Source organism: Eretmochelys imbricata, chromosome 21 (assembly GCF_965152235.1).
Source record: "Eretmochelys imbricata isolate rEreImb1 chromosome 21, rEreImb1.hap1, whole genome shotgun sequence".
Lineage (NCBI taxonomy): Eukaryota > Metazoa > Chordata > Testudines > Cheloniidae > Eretmochelys > Eretmochelys imbricata.
In genome coordinates, this window is record NC_135592.1 from 8,194,773 (window position 1) to 8,209,214 (window position 14,442).

Genomic DNA, 14,442 nt, shown 5'->3' on the forward strand with positions numbered 1-14,442 from the left:
TGCACACTGCAAAAGCTGCAGCCTCCATGCACCCTCGAGACAGGGGAGAGAGAGGAAAAAATAAGAACACATATACATTTCTTCTTCCAGACACAGCTCAAGGAATCCCTGCCAGCCACAAGGGGAGACAATAGCACATTCCTGCCAGGCAAACCTACTGCTTTCCTGCTAGACTTGGAATGTCCTTTCGGGGCATTTTCCGATCGTTTCCTCCCAGAGAGGCTTAAAAAGCAAAAGAATAGACGGCTTCCCTCTGACACCCATTCCTCACACCCACAGAGAGGATATAACATCCCTGGACTCTGGAGAAGTACCCGTCATTTTATTGAAAGTCTTGCAATGTTTTGCTTAGATCCTCAGCTGCCCGAGTCATGTGATTATATTCATTTAAAGGAAAAGGAAGTTTCTAGCCACGTGGTTGTAGAGAAATGCTCCAACAGCAGAAGGCAAATAAAAAGAACCCAAAGTTCATGTACATATTAAATCTCATGATGTTTACATAAATCTTGTGATTTCGGGGAACGTGACCTCCTGACTTTTGGGATTGGCAATTCTGAGTTCTGAATTTAGACTCCCTGGGACAGACCCATCTATCTGTACAGTACTTATATCTCTAGCAAGGTTAGAGTAAATTGTAATCTTTGGTGAAAACAGCAGAGACTTCAAAGAAGACTTAGCAAGCAGGGTTCTGTGTTTTATAGACCTGAGACCTAGACTGAATTATGGACCCTGGTAGGACATTACATAGATAGGCCCATTCAGAAATATACACCAACCACTACTAAGCATGCTCAGGGGTTAATTTTCAATCAACAGGAGACTCCGTACTGAGAAAAGTCATAGATGGCAGACTACAGATCTGTCCAGAGAGCAGGTTGTGGCCATCCATCTGTGACTGAGCAGAGGCTGCTGTCTCTCACAACACACACACACACACACACAGCGCAGACAAAGCTAGCTGCCTCCAGCACTGGTCTGCAGCCAGTCGCTGGAATCTAGGGAAGCATTTGTTAGCTTCAAACAATGGAGAGCACGTTCCATGGGTCACTGCAGTGATCCAGTGATGGAAGGCAGGAGTTGGATGGGGAGGGAACAGGAACATTGCATAAATGGGTAATTGTAACCAGAGATGGCTGAGATGATGACATGGGGCTACCCCATCCAGAATAGCTTTAGACTGAGAATCAACAGCCCAGCAAGCTCATCAGCTGGTTTTGCAAGATTTTGGCCCAAGTAGCAACAACCTCATGGAATCATTTCCCCTCTCCCACAAGCCAAACCTCAGCAAAGCAGAGCATAATTCCTTAGCCAGACTGTGGTGCAAGGCTACCCCCGAGTCACAACCCAGTCTGACTTTGTTGCTGAAGCAGGGTTGCATTCAGAAAAGTGAGTAAAGTAGGGCCAGCCAGTGAAGTGCAAAAGTTGAAATTTTGAAATGGAAAAAAAGGGACGCATTTCACAAAAAAAAAAAAAAAAAAATCCACAAAAGATATTTTCTTTTCTTTTTTTTTTGACCTGCTCCAGTCCACAGCGCCAACAATGAGACACAGGGACTTCGGGCAACTGGCTACAGCCTTTGGTTTGCATCCACGGCAATTTACAAACACGGCTTTGGCCGTTGGAGGACTCCCATATCGTACCATGCGTACGTTTGATTAAAGCAGCAGGAGAGAGTCTATGAAAGCATACAGTCCCATCCTTCCTGCACGCTCAGGATGGAAGTCCCCCATTCACCTTCAAAGAGATGCTAAAACCTATTCTGTAACAGAACAGTGGACACACGGACCACACATGTCAGCTAATCCACACACATCAGGAACAGAACCAACCTACAACTCCAAGAGCACAGGCCTTCACCATTGGAAGGGAAAATCTCTACCCACTGTCGGTAGGAGGAGTAGGGCTTTTATCCTCTCTGTCGGATGCAATCTCTCATACGCTCATGTATTATCTTTGTAACCCTGGGTATTATAGCAATAGAAGCCTTTTGCATTTATTTACCTGGAACTGGACCCTTCACTGCAATGAACCGTTCAGCCTTAAAACACACACAGACTCCTCGCATTTAAAACCTTATACTGGCACCTGTGATCCAGGAGGGAAAACCACCCCATTTGCTTTCATGAAAAGCCACCAGGTAAAGAGGTTGCTGGAGACGCTGCAAATTCAGCACTGGGAAGTAGGAAGGTAGGGAAGCGATGGTAGCGTTTCAGCATGTACAGCGAGAACCAGCCAACTGCGTCTTCGCAGCCAGCTAGGCCCTGCCTTTGGCAAGATGGTGCCCAGGGCAAATAAGAATTTGGCAGGCCCCCCCAAAATGGCAAGTGAGCAAATATTCACTGCCAGCTCCACCTGTTGTTCTGCTGCCTAGCTCAAAAGACCCCCCCAGGGCGGTCCTACAGCTCGGGATCTGCATCCATGTCTCTTCTCAGCTGGCACTTTAGGGAGCTCTCTGCCTGTACCTGCCTTAGGAAACCTGCTGTTCTTTGCATAAAACCTCCCACCCTGAAAAATCCTAAACCACTTTACAGATATAGGCCTGATCCTGCCAGGGGCTGAGTACTCGGGCCCCGATCCAGCATGCTTGGCTTCAAGCATGTGAGTATGCTGGGGACTTCAGCCCGTAGAAGGACAGAGCCCCAGCACCAGTGGATACAGCAACGAGAGGCAGCAGCCAGCAGGATGGGAGAGTGTACCTTGCAACTGTGTGAATGGTATTGTGTGCAGCAGCCTGAGCGAGGGAAGGAAGAGCAGTTTTGGCTGGGACCTGACTCTTGGGAAGGACCATACAGAACAGACGGGTCTTTTCCCAAACCTCCACAACCTGCACGGAGCGCCAGTTATCTCCCCAAGAAGGGGAAATTCTGCCAGAATCTGAACCCACGGTTCCAGAGAGCCTGCATATTTCCAGCCTGAGCCATCCCCCTGGCCTCACTCCCTGAATGCAACAGGCTCCCTTCTCCTCTCCGGTGAAACAGAATCATACCAAAACGTGTGAGCAACGAGTCCCCTTTCAGCCACCCCCATGCACCTGCTAAAACTTTCCGACAGGGTCAGATGGAAACAGCCATGCTTTGCTTCAGTGCAAATGTCACAGAGACTAAAGGGAAAACGGACTAAGGAAGATGCACTGACTGTATTCGGGGACCTTCCTCCCAACACCTCCCTGCCATTCCTGCCCTGTCCCGAGAAGTGGCCTTACTATGGAATGGCCTACTTGTCCTAGGTACTTGCATAGCCTCTATTACTGCAGTATCTGAGTGGTTTACAGTCTTCAGTGTATTTGGCCTCATAACACTGCTGTAAGGAAGGACACTACCAATATCCCCCTTTCACAGATGGGGAACTAAGGCACAGCTAGACTAAGCGACTTCCTCATAGTCACACAGGAAATCTATGGTTGAGTCGAGAACTCAACCCCAGTCTCTCAAGTCTTCCGTGAGCACCCTACCCATTGGGGCGTCCTCCCTCTCTAATAAGCCTTTCTAAGAACCACTTAGGGAGGAATCTGCATTTCTCATCCATTGTAATGTACCCCTTTATTCACCCAAGGTCAATCTGTTTCCCTTACTTGCCCACGTACTTCCTCCCGATGAGGATGACATGGGTCACAAACTTTGATGGGAAGGAATAGTCCCTTGGCCTCTTCTCAAGGGGGAGGAGGTGTTGTTTCCATCACTTAGTCAGTGGCATGTTCGAATGCACTTTGGAAAAGAGCACAGTTTCCCCCACCCATTCAGAGGCCAAGACTGAAACACCAGAAAAAAAGAAACAGAGGGTTTCTGTTACGAAACAGCATTGGGAGACTGGTCAACGCTCTGGGTAAACTAAAGCGGTGACGTTCAGATTTTATGTATAAAATCCTCAGATCTACCTAGTATTTCTAAGACAACACACGCCTCCTTGGTCAACGCCAACATTGAAACAATTAAATAATTCAGAGGTGGGACCTAATCAATATCACAGACCTGGGGAGGATAAAAAACCAGGTCAGTCACTAAATTAAATTAAGGGTTTGCAGTATAGGGAGAAAAATTAATTATGGGGTTTCTACAGATGTGAGGTAAAGGAGCTGGGAGAAGATGTGAGAAGACTGACCAATAAGCCTTAGGGTTTGTCTGCACTGCAATAAAAGATCCGCTTGGCATGGCCCTGGCTGACCTGGGTCAGTTGACTAGGGCTTGCAGGGCTAAAAATTGCAGCGTCAATGTTTGGACTTGGGCTGGAGTCCGGATTCTGACAAGGGGGATGGGTCTCAGAGCCCAGGACCCAGACCGCTCCCTAACGTTTACACAGCAATTTTGTATTGCAGGGCAGACATACCCTCAGGGACATCTTCTGCACCATCATCAGTATCACTAGGTAGTTAGAGCCAAATACTGCTCTCACTTACTCCAGTGTCAATCCAGACTAACTCCACTGAAATCTCCTGGGCAGATCCTCAGCTGCTGTAAATTCTCCCAGTTCCATGGTATAAATGGTCATAGCTACACAGCGCTAAGATCGCTTACACCAGCTCAGGATTTTTCCCTTGGGCTCACACCATCGTGATACAGAAGAATCTGGCCCTTAAAGAGAAGAAATAATGTCTTAGAATATGCAAGCCATTTTTTTCTAGCCGGTGTGTGGAATATTTTAGCTCACTCTTGCCTACTCAAATTCAAACATTAATAGTGTGTGCACCCACCTTTCCTCCCCAACTCTGTGATGCAATATGGAATAAGCATGTCTCTCTCACCAACAGAGGGTGGTCCAATAAAAGTTATTACCTAACCCGCCTTGTCCATTTAATTTGCTTTCCATTTACTACACTGAGCCAGGGGTGGAGGGAGGAGGGGGAAAAGGGAAAGAACAGACGGGACAACCCTCACATTTCCAATTTGAGTCTACAGGGAAATTTTCAATTTGAAACACAATTTTCATGGTCACTCATTTCATCAAAAAATTCTGCAATTTTTTTGGTTGGCAGGAAATACCATTTTTCAATCCGCCGTGCACTTGTCTATGTGACACTGAATCTATTCCTTCTGCAGTAAAAAGACAGGTCCTTTTTTTTTTTTTTTTTTTTTAAACACAAAGAAAATAGTAAATAATGAGAAAGGTGGGAAACACAGAAATGCAGAATTGGAAGGGACCGCAAGAGGTCATCTACTCCATCCGCCCACATTGAGACAGGATTAAGTACACCCTAGACCATCTGTGACTGATATTTGTCTAACCTATTCTTTAAAACCTCCAATGACGGTCACCAGTGGACACACACAATTAAGTTCAAGCTCATTTAAGGTTCTTTTTCAGGATACAAATTCCACAAACTAGGGTTTAAACAACGAAAAATTAGAATAAATGGCATTATTCCATCATATGCTATCTACCTGCTTTCACCTTTGGAAAGCCACCATTTACTAATTTAGAAGCCTGGTTACATGAAGGTGCTGAGATCGGGTTGGAAAAAAATTGACAAAACAATTTTCAGTGAAAAGGAAATGAATTTGTTGGCAAAAAGCATTGCTTTGTTGTAAAACTTTGAAGGAAATGAACATTTTCGTGAATGTATTTTTCCCCCCGATTTTAACAAATGATTCAATTTGAACATTTTTGTTCCGTTTCAACTCGAAAAAGTAGTGTTGCATTTCATTCTTTGCAGCTTTCCCTCTTTCCTTTTTTCCGCGCCCCCCCCCCAGAGAAGGGGAGAAAACACCCCCAAAATAGAAAGTTACAACAAAGCAAAAAATGTCATTTCCCCCCAAAAAAATTCTCAAAAAAATTTTGAACAAACCATATTTTTTCCCATTGCATTCCACATTTTTCAAGGAAAGTATCTGCCATTTTCAATCAGTCCCAGTTCGGAGCGCCTCCTGCAGAGTGAATCTACTTTCAGTGGCAATGGAGGGCACCCAGCATGTGTGGCCCCATTCAAGTCAATGGGAGTTTTGTCACTGATTTCAATGGGGCTGGGATTTCACCCTCAGCATGTTATAGGACTGGACCCTAAATGAGGAGATTGCTGGCCCATGCAAACCACAATCCATTTTCCACTCCACGTGCGCTTTACCAGCATTCAGCAGGATGGCGTATTGGGGTCCTAGTTCCCTCTAATTTTTGACAGGCCGCATGCACAAAAAATGTCTTCTGTGCACATTTTTGTGCGCGCAGTGTTTCGCCGTGTGCGCAGGGTTTAGGATCTGTGTGCGCACGCTCACACACGCACAGCTTAGAGGGAACTGTGGTCCTAGGTGGTGGTAACCACCAAGATTCTTTCCTAAGCCAACATCCCCATGCAGATTTTCATTGCAGTGAAGCAGATCCTGACACAGCGCATGTGACTGTTTTACAATCCGTATCCTGGATTGTAACGCATGTGAATTTCACTTACATTGGGATCCAGTTACACAGAACTCAGATCTAGTGACTGCAGCGTCACCAACTCTTTCAATTTTATCGCAAGTCTTGCGATTATCAGTGTTTTTCCTTAGAGCCCCAGCTGCTGGAATCAAGGCATTGCATAAGAATCTCAGCGGTTTGTTTTTTTGTTTTTTGTTTTAAAGTTTCTAGCCCTTGTAGTGGCAGAGAAAAGCTAGAAAACATGAAGCAAGTGTGACCGAGAGGCTGAAAAAAACAGAAGGCAAATAAAATGAGCCCATTATTTATTATTTTAAAAAATCTCATGATTTTTGAACGTTCGGGGTTGGCAATACAGAAACTGCGATGCTATTTAAAGATGGAAGCCCCGGCTTAGAATAAGGGCTTGTCTACACAGGGAACCTCAGGAATGTTTAATTCATTTAAAAAATGAATTAAGCTAAACTGAATTAAGGTCACTTCAATGCCAAATAAGAGCACCCACACAGGGGTTTAAGGCAGTTCAATGAATCCACTTTAAATTCACATCTCTGTTTAATTCAGATTAATTTTCCTGAGCAACCTGTGTAATCAAGCCCTCGGCGCAGAATAAAATCATCCACATGGAGGGTGGTGAGGAATATCTATTGTGCTTTAAATTCACACCCTAGCTATTTCGCACCAACTTCCCTGTGTAGCCAAGAATGACTTCGCTGCACGAGGTTTCCCTGTACAGAAGAGCCATAAGACAAGAAACAAAAAGCAAGCTATTTTTGGTGTCACACTTGTGCAATGTTTTTATAAAATCTGTATGAAGAATTCAAGCAAATCCACATACAGGCCAGATCTCTCAACTGGTATAAATTGGCGCAGCTCCACTGACTGAAGAGGTGGGACCCAGACTTTCCTTTACTGGGACTGAGTGATGGACAGGTTTTAGGAAAATTTAGGCTTCACATCAGGTAAAGCTCCCTGACACTAAGATTTATTCAACTGTGGAATGATCTCATAAGGGAAGTGATGAAGCTCCACATTGGAGTCATTTAAAACTGGACAATGCCCTGAGGAATATGCCACAAGAAACAGCCCTGTGCTGACTCTGAGTTTCCTTCCCCACTCTGAACTCTAGTGTACGGATGTGGGGACCTGCATGAAAGACCCCCTAAGCTTATTCTTACCAGCTTAGGTTCGACACTGCTACCACCAAAGCGTCTAACAATAACAACAGAGGAAGTGCGCATTTGGAAACGTCTCTCCCTCTCTCCCCCCCAAAAAATCCCCCCAAGCCCTACACCCCCTTTTCTGGGAAAGGCTTGATAAAAATCCTCACCAATTTGTATAGGTGAACACAGACCCAAACCCTTGGATCTTAAGAACAATGAAAAGCAATCAGGTTCTTAAAAGAAGAATTTTAATTAAAGAAAAAGTAAAAGAATCACCTCTGTAAAATCAGGATGGTAAATACCTTACAGGGTAATCAGATTCAAAAACATAAAAAATCCCTCTAGGCAAAACCTATATGGCATCATCAAGGATCTATAACCTATCCTGAAGGACGACCCATCACTCTCACAGATCTTGGGAGACAGGCCAGTCCTTGCTTACAGACAGCCCCCCAACCTGAAGCAAATACTCACCAGCAACCACACACCACACAACAGAACCACTAACCCAGGAACCTATCCTTGCAACAAAGCCCGTTGCCAACTGTGTCCATATATCTATTCAGGGGACACCATCATAGGGCCTAATCACATCAGCCACACTATCAGAGGCTCGTTCACCTGCACATCTACCAATGTGATATATGCCATCATGTGCCAGCAATGCCCCTCTGCCATGTACATTGGCCAAACTGGACAGTCTCTACGTAAAAGAATAAATGGACACAAATCAGACGTCACGAAATATAATGTTCAAAAACCAGTCGGAGAACACTTCAATCTCTTTGGTCACTCGATTACAGACCTAAAAGTGGCAATTCTTCAACAAAAAAAACTTTAAAAACAGACTCCAACGGGAGACTGCTGAATTGGAATTAATTTGCAAACTGGATACAATTAACTTAGGCTTGAATAAAGACTGGGAGTGGATGGGTCATCACACAAAGTAAAACTATTTCCCCATGTTTATTCCCCCCCCCCCCCCACTGTTCCTCAGACGTTCTTGTCAACTGCTGGAAATGGCCCACCTTGATTATCAGGACAAAAGGTCCCTCCCCCTCTCCCCCCCGAACCCCCATTCTCCTGCTGGTAATAGCTCACCTTACCTGATCACTCTCGTTACAGTGCGCGTGGTAACACCCATTGTTTCATGGTCTCTGTGTATATAAATCTCCCCACTGTATTTTCCACTGAATGCATCGGATGAAGCGAGCTGTAGCTCACGAAAGCTTATACTCAAATAAATTTTAGTCTCTAAGGTGCCACAAGTCCTCCTTTTCTTTTTGTATAAAATGTACAGACTAACATGGCAGCTACTCTGAAACCTACATATAGTGAGGTGACCTAACTGGTCTTTTCCAACTCCTAGCTTTACGATTAAACAAGCAGCTTGTTTCTTGTCATTACGAAGGCAGCTTCATGGCCAAAAGAACTTAAGACGTCACTCAAAATCGGTCAAGTGACAACTTTGGATTTAGTAAATGTCCAGAGATGTTTTACCAAGAGAAGGCTATGTGAAAAATTTACAACTTCTTTTTACACAATGGCAAGAGATAACTCTTTATATTAAGGGTATATTTATGCAGAGTTAGTACATGAATAAGGATGTTTTAATTTATGGTTACTCAGTGGCTAGCGTCCAACAGATCAATGGTTTGCTTATAGCTATGGATTATAACTGATATAACCAGTTGTAACGCTTACTACCCATGTCTGTAACATGCTTATAACACCTATTAATTGTTTATTAACCCTTTACTATAAGTGCGACCTTGCCATATAGTAAAGCTAACCTCTAATTAGCGCAGATTACATTCGTTTTTAGGGACATGTATGTTAGCTGTATTTAGCGGAAACACCATCAATCTTTGAGGGGGAAGGGGAAGAGCGCACCAAAGCCAGGTATGCTCTTCCAAAAAGAATTGTCAATTGAAAACCCCAAAATGCTATGGATGAATTCTAGAGGGACTGCCAAACCCTATGCTAAAGAGCTAACTGGGGTAGTAACTCTCCTGCCATTAGGCTATAGAAGAAAGAGTCTGTCTTTTTCTCCACACCCCATTGTGAAAAAATTACAGAAAGGAAGGGGGTCATGATCAAATGTAGCTGAAAAATCTTGGGAAGTAGAGAGGGGAAAATTGGGGGGGGGGAGGAGGAATTACTAAATGAGAAGAGATTTAAAAATTGAAGTAAATTATACACTCTAAAATGTGAACGGACAGATGAATAATCTATTCTGTGTGTGTAATTGTAAAATTCTCTCTCTCAGCCCCTCGTTCTTTCCAACGCCTTGGGCCAGATGCTCAGCTTGTGTAAACTGGTGTAGCTCCCTTACCGTCAATGATTATAACTAGACCTAGTCGGAAAATGGTTTGGTTTGGTTTTTTGGGGGGAGGGAGTTCATGTTATTGAAAGTTTATTTGAAAAATTTTGACATTTTCCAATGTTTTTCATGGAAAAAAAACAAAAAAATGCATTTTTAAATGTTTAAAACCCATGTTACTGTGTTCTCCTGGCCCCGTTCCCAGCCTCAGTGCAAAACAGGAAAGTCTGTGTGTGCGGGGGAGTTACAAGGGAAAAGAAGAGGAGAGGGGAAAACTGAAAATACATAGCCAGTGACATAGCTTTCTTTTTTCTCTGTCAAAGTTTTTTGCCTTTTTTTAAAATCCACACAGTTGGGGGGGGGGGGGGGTGTTTGAAAAAAAAATCCTTTTTTTGGTCAAAAAATGGTTAGATTGAAAAAGAAATTCCCTAGCTCTAATTATTGCTGAATATTTATATTGCAGTAGCACCTGGAACCTCAGCCAAGGCAGAGCCCACTGTGCCAGGCACTGAACATACACACAGTAAATGACATTCCCCGCCTTAAAGAACTTTCAGGGGAGCTATTGCAGCTTACACCAGCTGGGGAACATCATCTGGCCTTTGAGCTTCCCCAAAATTCACATGTACTTAAAATTCTTCCTCCCTATATATTCCCCCAGCTGCAATTCTGCCGACATTTTCACCTGGCATCATTGCTCAGAAAGTTTAATCAATTTACAGTTGGCTGATCATCTATAAGAAAGAAATTTTAAAAATCTCAGAACAATACCGCATGCATCCCACAGAACTGAAGTGGGTCTGGGCCGCCGGAAGGAAAAAGACAAACAACAAACAAAAACAACTTACCTAACAGTTGCGGCAAGGTCCTGAAAGGTGAATGGCTTCTGACAATGAAACGCTGTGACGAAGGCGCAGAATGGAAGATTGAAAGCAATTATTGCCCACCCTTGTTTTCGTCAACTGTTTCCTGTACCCCCACCCGAAAGCAGCCCTCAGACTTATCTAAAAGCACAATCTTGATTATTTTGTGTGTGCGCAATTCTACACACTCAGCATTTCCAGACAAACCGAGGTTCTTGTTTGACTCAAGCGATACATAAACAATACTTTTCTATCTGAAAAAGGGGCCGAGACATCAGACCCTTCTCCTCCCCTGGGCACTGGAGGAAAGAGACTAATCTTGGGTAGATCGTCATCTCTTCCCTCATACCTTTAAGGACAGAAAGGGGTAGCTATTTCTACTTGCTTTTTTGCAAGTAATCAGCTGCGTGGGACACCACATCAGGTGAAGTTTGCAGCACGGCTATAAACCAAACACCGTTGCTATTTCAGTTCTGCTCTCAAATGACCTGAATCTATTGCAGAAGTTATCACTGGAAGAGACCAAGAAAATCACTCAGTCCATAAAGCCAAGGCAGGAGTGTTTCCAAAGCTATTCGTGTCCTGTCTAGTTTTGAAGTGTCTCAAGCAATGACCCTTCCACCATTTCTACTGGAAGACTTTCCATCAAAAGTCATCGTGGGCCAGTGGTTGAAGCAAACTCAGAGACAGAAGTTCTGGGTTCCATTTCCGGACCTGCCCCTAATCTGTGGCATGACCCTGGACCAGTCACTTCCCCTTTCTGTGACTCATTTTCCCAAAGGGGAAATCATTCACCTACCTCACTGGGATGTTGTGAAGTTCCGGGGATCAGATCCATAACTGTTGTAAGGCTTCATAGCTCCATTGAAGTTGATGGTACTCTACACTGAACACCACCAGCTGGTATCTGGCCCTAACGAGGCTGAGATGAAATGTGCTACACATCTACTACCAATGTAACAGATTTCACTATTAGGATAGGCAGCCCAAATTTTCTTTTGCTTAATTTCCTCCCGTTAGCCCGTGTTAGACTGTACATCCCCTTCTTAAACCACTTTAAACAACCCTGCCCCTTCCTTGCTGCTGCTGGCATCTGAGAACCTCAGAGAGAGATCCCAGTAGAGCAACACCTGACACCCAGTGCCATTTCAGCAGCCACAAAGAGCAGGCACCACCTCTCTGGCAGAACACTTTCCTCACAGCATGAAGGCAGCTTGTGCGGCTGTGGTTTGTGGGGTAGGCACTGCTGAGATGTGCACTATAAGACTCTGTCAACACTCCCATGTCAACCTTGCTCGACTGCAGGAGACAGTGGGTTTGATTCTCCTCTCTGGAGTTAAACTGGTGTCTAGAGCGCAGTGCCAGGCCCCCCCATATATAACTTACAAGACCAATTGACAACCATCAGTCATATTCAAGGGGAGTGCTCTCCTCCAGAGAAGGTCCTGTTGTTCTTTCCTTGTTTAAGCATTTGGGCATAGGACTGGTGAAAGTGAGGTATGGAGCAAGTACAGCCACTGAACATGGGTAACTTCTGTGCAAGCTTCCCGAACACAAGCTCACACCCTTTCTTGCCAATGCACCTCCCCAGCCCTGCACCGCCCCTCCTCTTCCATGCCTGGCTCTACCTCTTGAGCCGCGAGGCGGACAATTTAGATGCATACAGTAGTGGGTACATGAACCAGCAAGACAATAGCTGAGACCACACTAAGTCAGTTTGTGACCTCCATCATCAACCTCCTGATAGCCTTTTCACAACACTTCACGGCTTCCATTTCATGTGACAGGAAGACCACTCTTTTCAGAAGCGGCCACTGTTTTTTTGACACCTCCATTTGTTGGGCACCCAACTTCCTACACCTTGAGCTGGATTTTACCCAAGAGCTGAGCACCCTCTGAAAACCAGACCCAAGTTGGTTTCACAAGTTGGGCATCTAAAACCAGGGGCTTTGTCTGAAAATTTGTTTGCATGCTCTTCCACCTTTTCCTACCTTATGGCACTCGGACCACTGCTGTCCCCAGAAGTAGCCAGGTTTGCAAAGCCCCTTGGAAGGTTTAAAGAGCTCTGGAAACATTCCCAAACTGCAATTCAAAAAGCAGAGTGTTAGGCAACTTACCCACAAGCAGCAAGACAGAGACCCTGAAAGCCAAGCTCATCTTCGACAGTTGCCGTAAGCAGAAAATGCCACCGTTCTGAGATGGCTGTGCACAAATTCAGTTTGAAAGATATAATGCTGCGTCCCAGCTGCTATGGGTCTGTGACATTTTAATGACAGATTTTAGCTGGTGTGACAGGAGCGGCTTGGCAATTTGCTGTTAAAATCTTTAACTTTTCTCAAGGAAATGAAACCTGCCAAAGGCTTCCCACTACTCCAGACTTCTCTCTCACTTAAGAGTGTAAATCCATTCACTGCAGTGGAGTTACTCCTGATTTATACCGGGGTAAGAGTGGAGAATCAGGCCCCTTGTGCTGATGGCTCAGTAGGTGGCCCTCTTCCCTTCAATTCAGGATTGAACCAATGCCCCAGGGTTGTGTTAGTGGGTCACTGTACAGAAGGATATGCCGTCTTTCCACTGAGACTTAAAACCAACATCCCTTCTAACCACTTGTAGCTATCAGAGATCCCCTGGCATTTATTGCAAGACTTCCCAGACCCACTGGCTTCAAGTGCAGTTGTACTCAGAAAAACATGTTTAAAGATTGCACTGTCCTACATAACAGATCTGTCTGCTTGTGCATAATCAGAGCCAGAGCTAGTGACAATCCAAAAAATAAACACCTTTTCACTACGCTTTATTCCTGCCAGCCCTGTAGAGCCAAAGCAGCTAGCAGAGGGCAAGCTAAAGTGCTCCTTCTCTTGCCTTAACAGGATAGTTACCTAAGTTCCAATTAGCTGTAGCTCACGAAAGCTTATTCTCAAATAAATTTGTTAGTCTCTAAGGTGCCACAAGTACTCCTTTTCTTTTAGCTTCACCTGATTCCCCCAAACTGACTCTGGTGGGGGTCACACAGGTGTCACTGGGGGCCTAATCTGAGGATGTCGAGGTTGGGCAGGATTAACTGTGGGGAGTATTTGGCCCACGAAATCATTATTGCTGCTGCTGATTTAGGAGAATGAAAGAACCCAGCTTAACTCTCAGATCTCCAGTTACTCTTCCAGGGTTTGTACTTGGAAAAAAACACCTTCTTACTTGTAAAGTGAGCTGAAATGGATATAAGTGAGCCACAATAAACGTGGACTCCAACCCCGTATTTGGGAGGCTTTCACAGAAGCGGCCCATGCTCACTGGCTGTGCTCTCTCCCTACCTCCCTTTCGCCACTCCTATGCCCAAAAGCTTAAAGAAGTCACTTCAGACTCAAACCTTATTTTAAAATGGTCACAAAACCAAACTCAGTCTGTGCTATTGCCTACCAACTTGACAGGCATCTACCAGTCAGTGAGACACCCCAGCTTCAACCCGCCCCACCTGATCTATCCACAGCACCTGCCGGGGCAGAGTTCTGCTTGCCAGCTTCCGAGATTGGAAGCTCTTTGAGGCAGGGACTGTGCTATCTCGGGGGTGCGTACAGTGCCTGGCAGGTTGTGCTTGCTGCTGTTCTACAAATAATTAAGCCATACTTAGTGGGAGAGCCCTGTTTTTATGAACCAGTCCATATTTCCCTGCCACCGTCACATGAAGGAGCCGGACGGCAGCTCTGGAGAATTATTCAAGTGGACCACGGCATTCCACACCCGAGCAGCCATCCCA

The 14,442-nt window shown here is 44.9% G+C and overlaps 1 protein-coding gene across 1 annotated transcript in view; it reads right to left on the reverse strand.

The window, feature by feature from the left end:
- Positions 1 to 10,724, reverse strand: part of SOX13 (SRY-box transcription factor 13) — a 40,775-nt gene extending 30,051 nt beyond the window's left edge. Inside the window, exon 1 of the mRNA XM_077839297.1 lies at positions 10,677 to 10,724. The gene's annotated coding sequence lies outside the window, so the exon portion shown is untranslated. The remainder of the gene's footprint in view (positions 1 to 10,676) is intronic.
- Between the last annotated feature and the right edge of the window lie 3,718 nt (positions 10,725 to 14,442).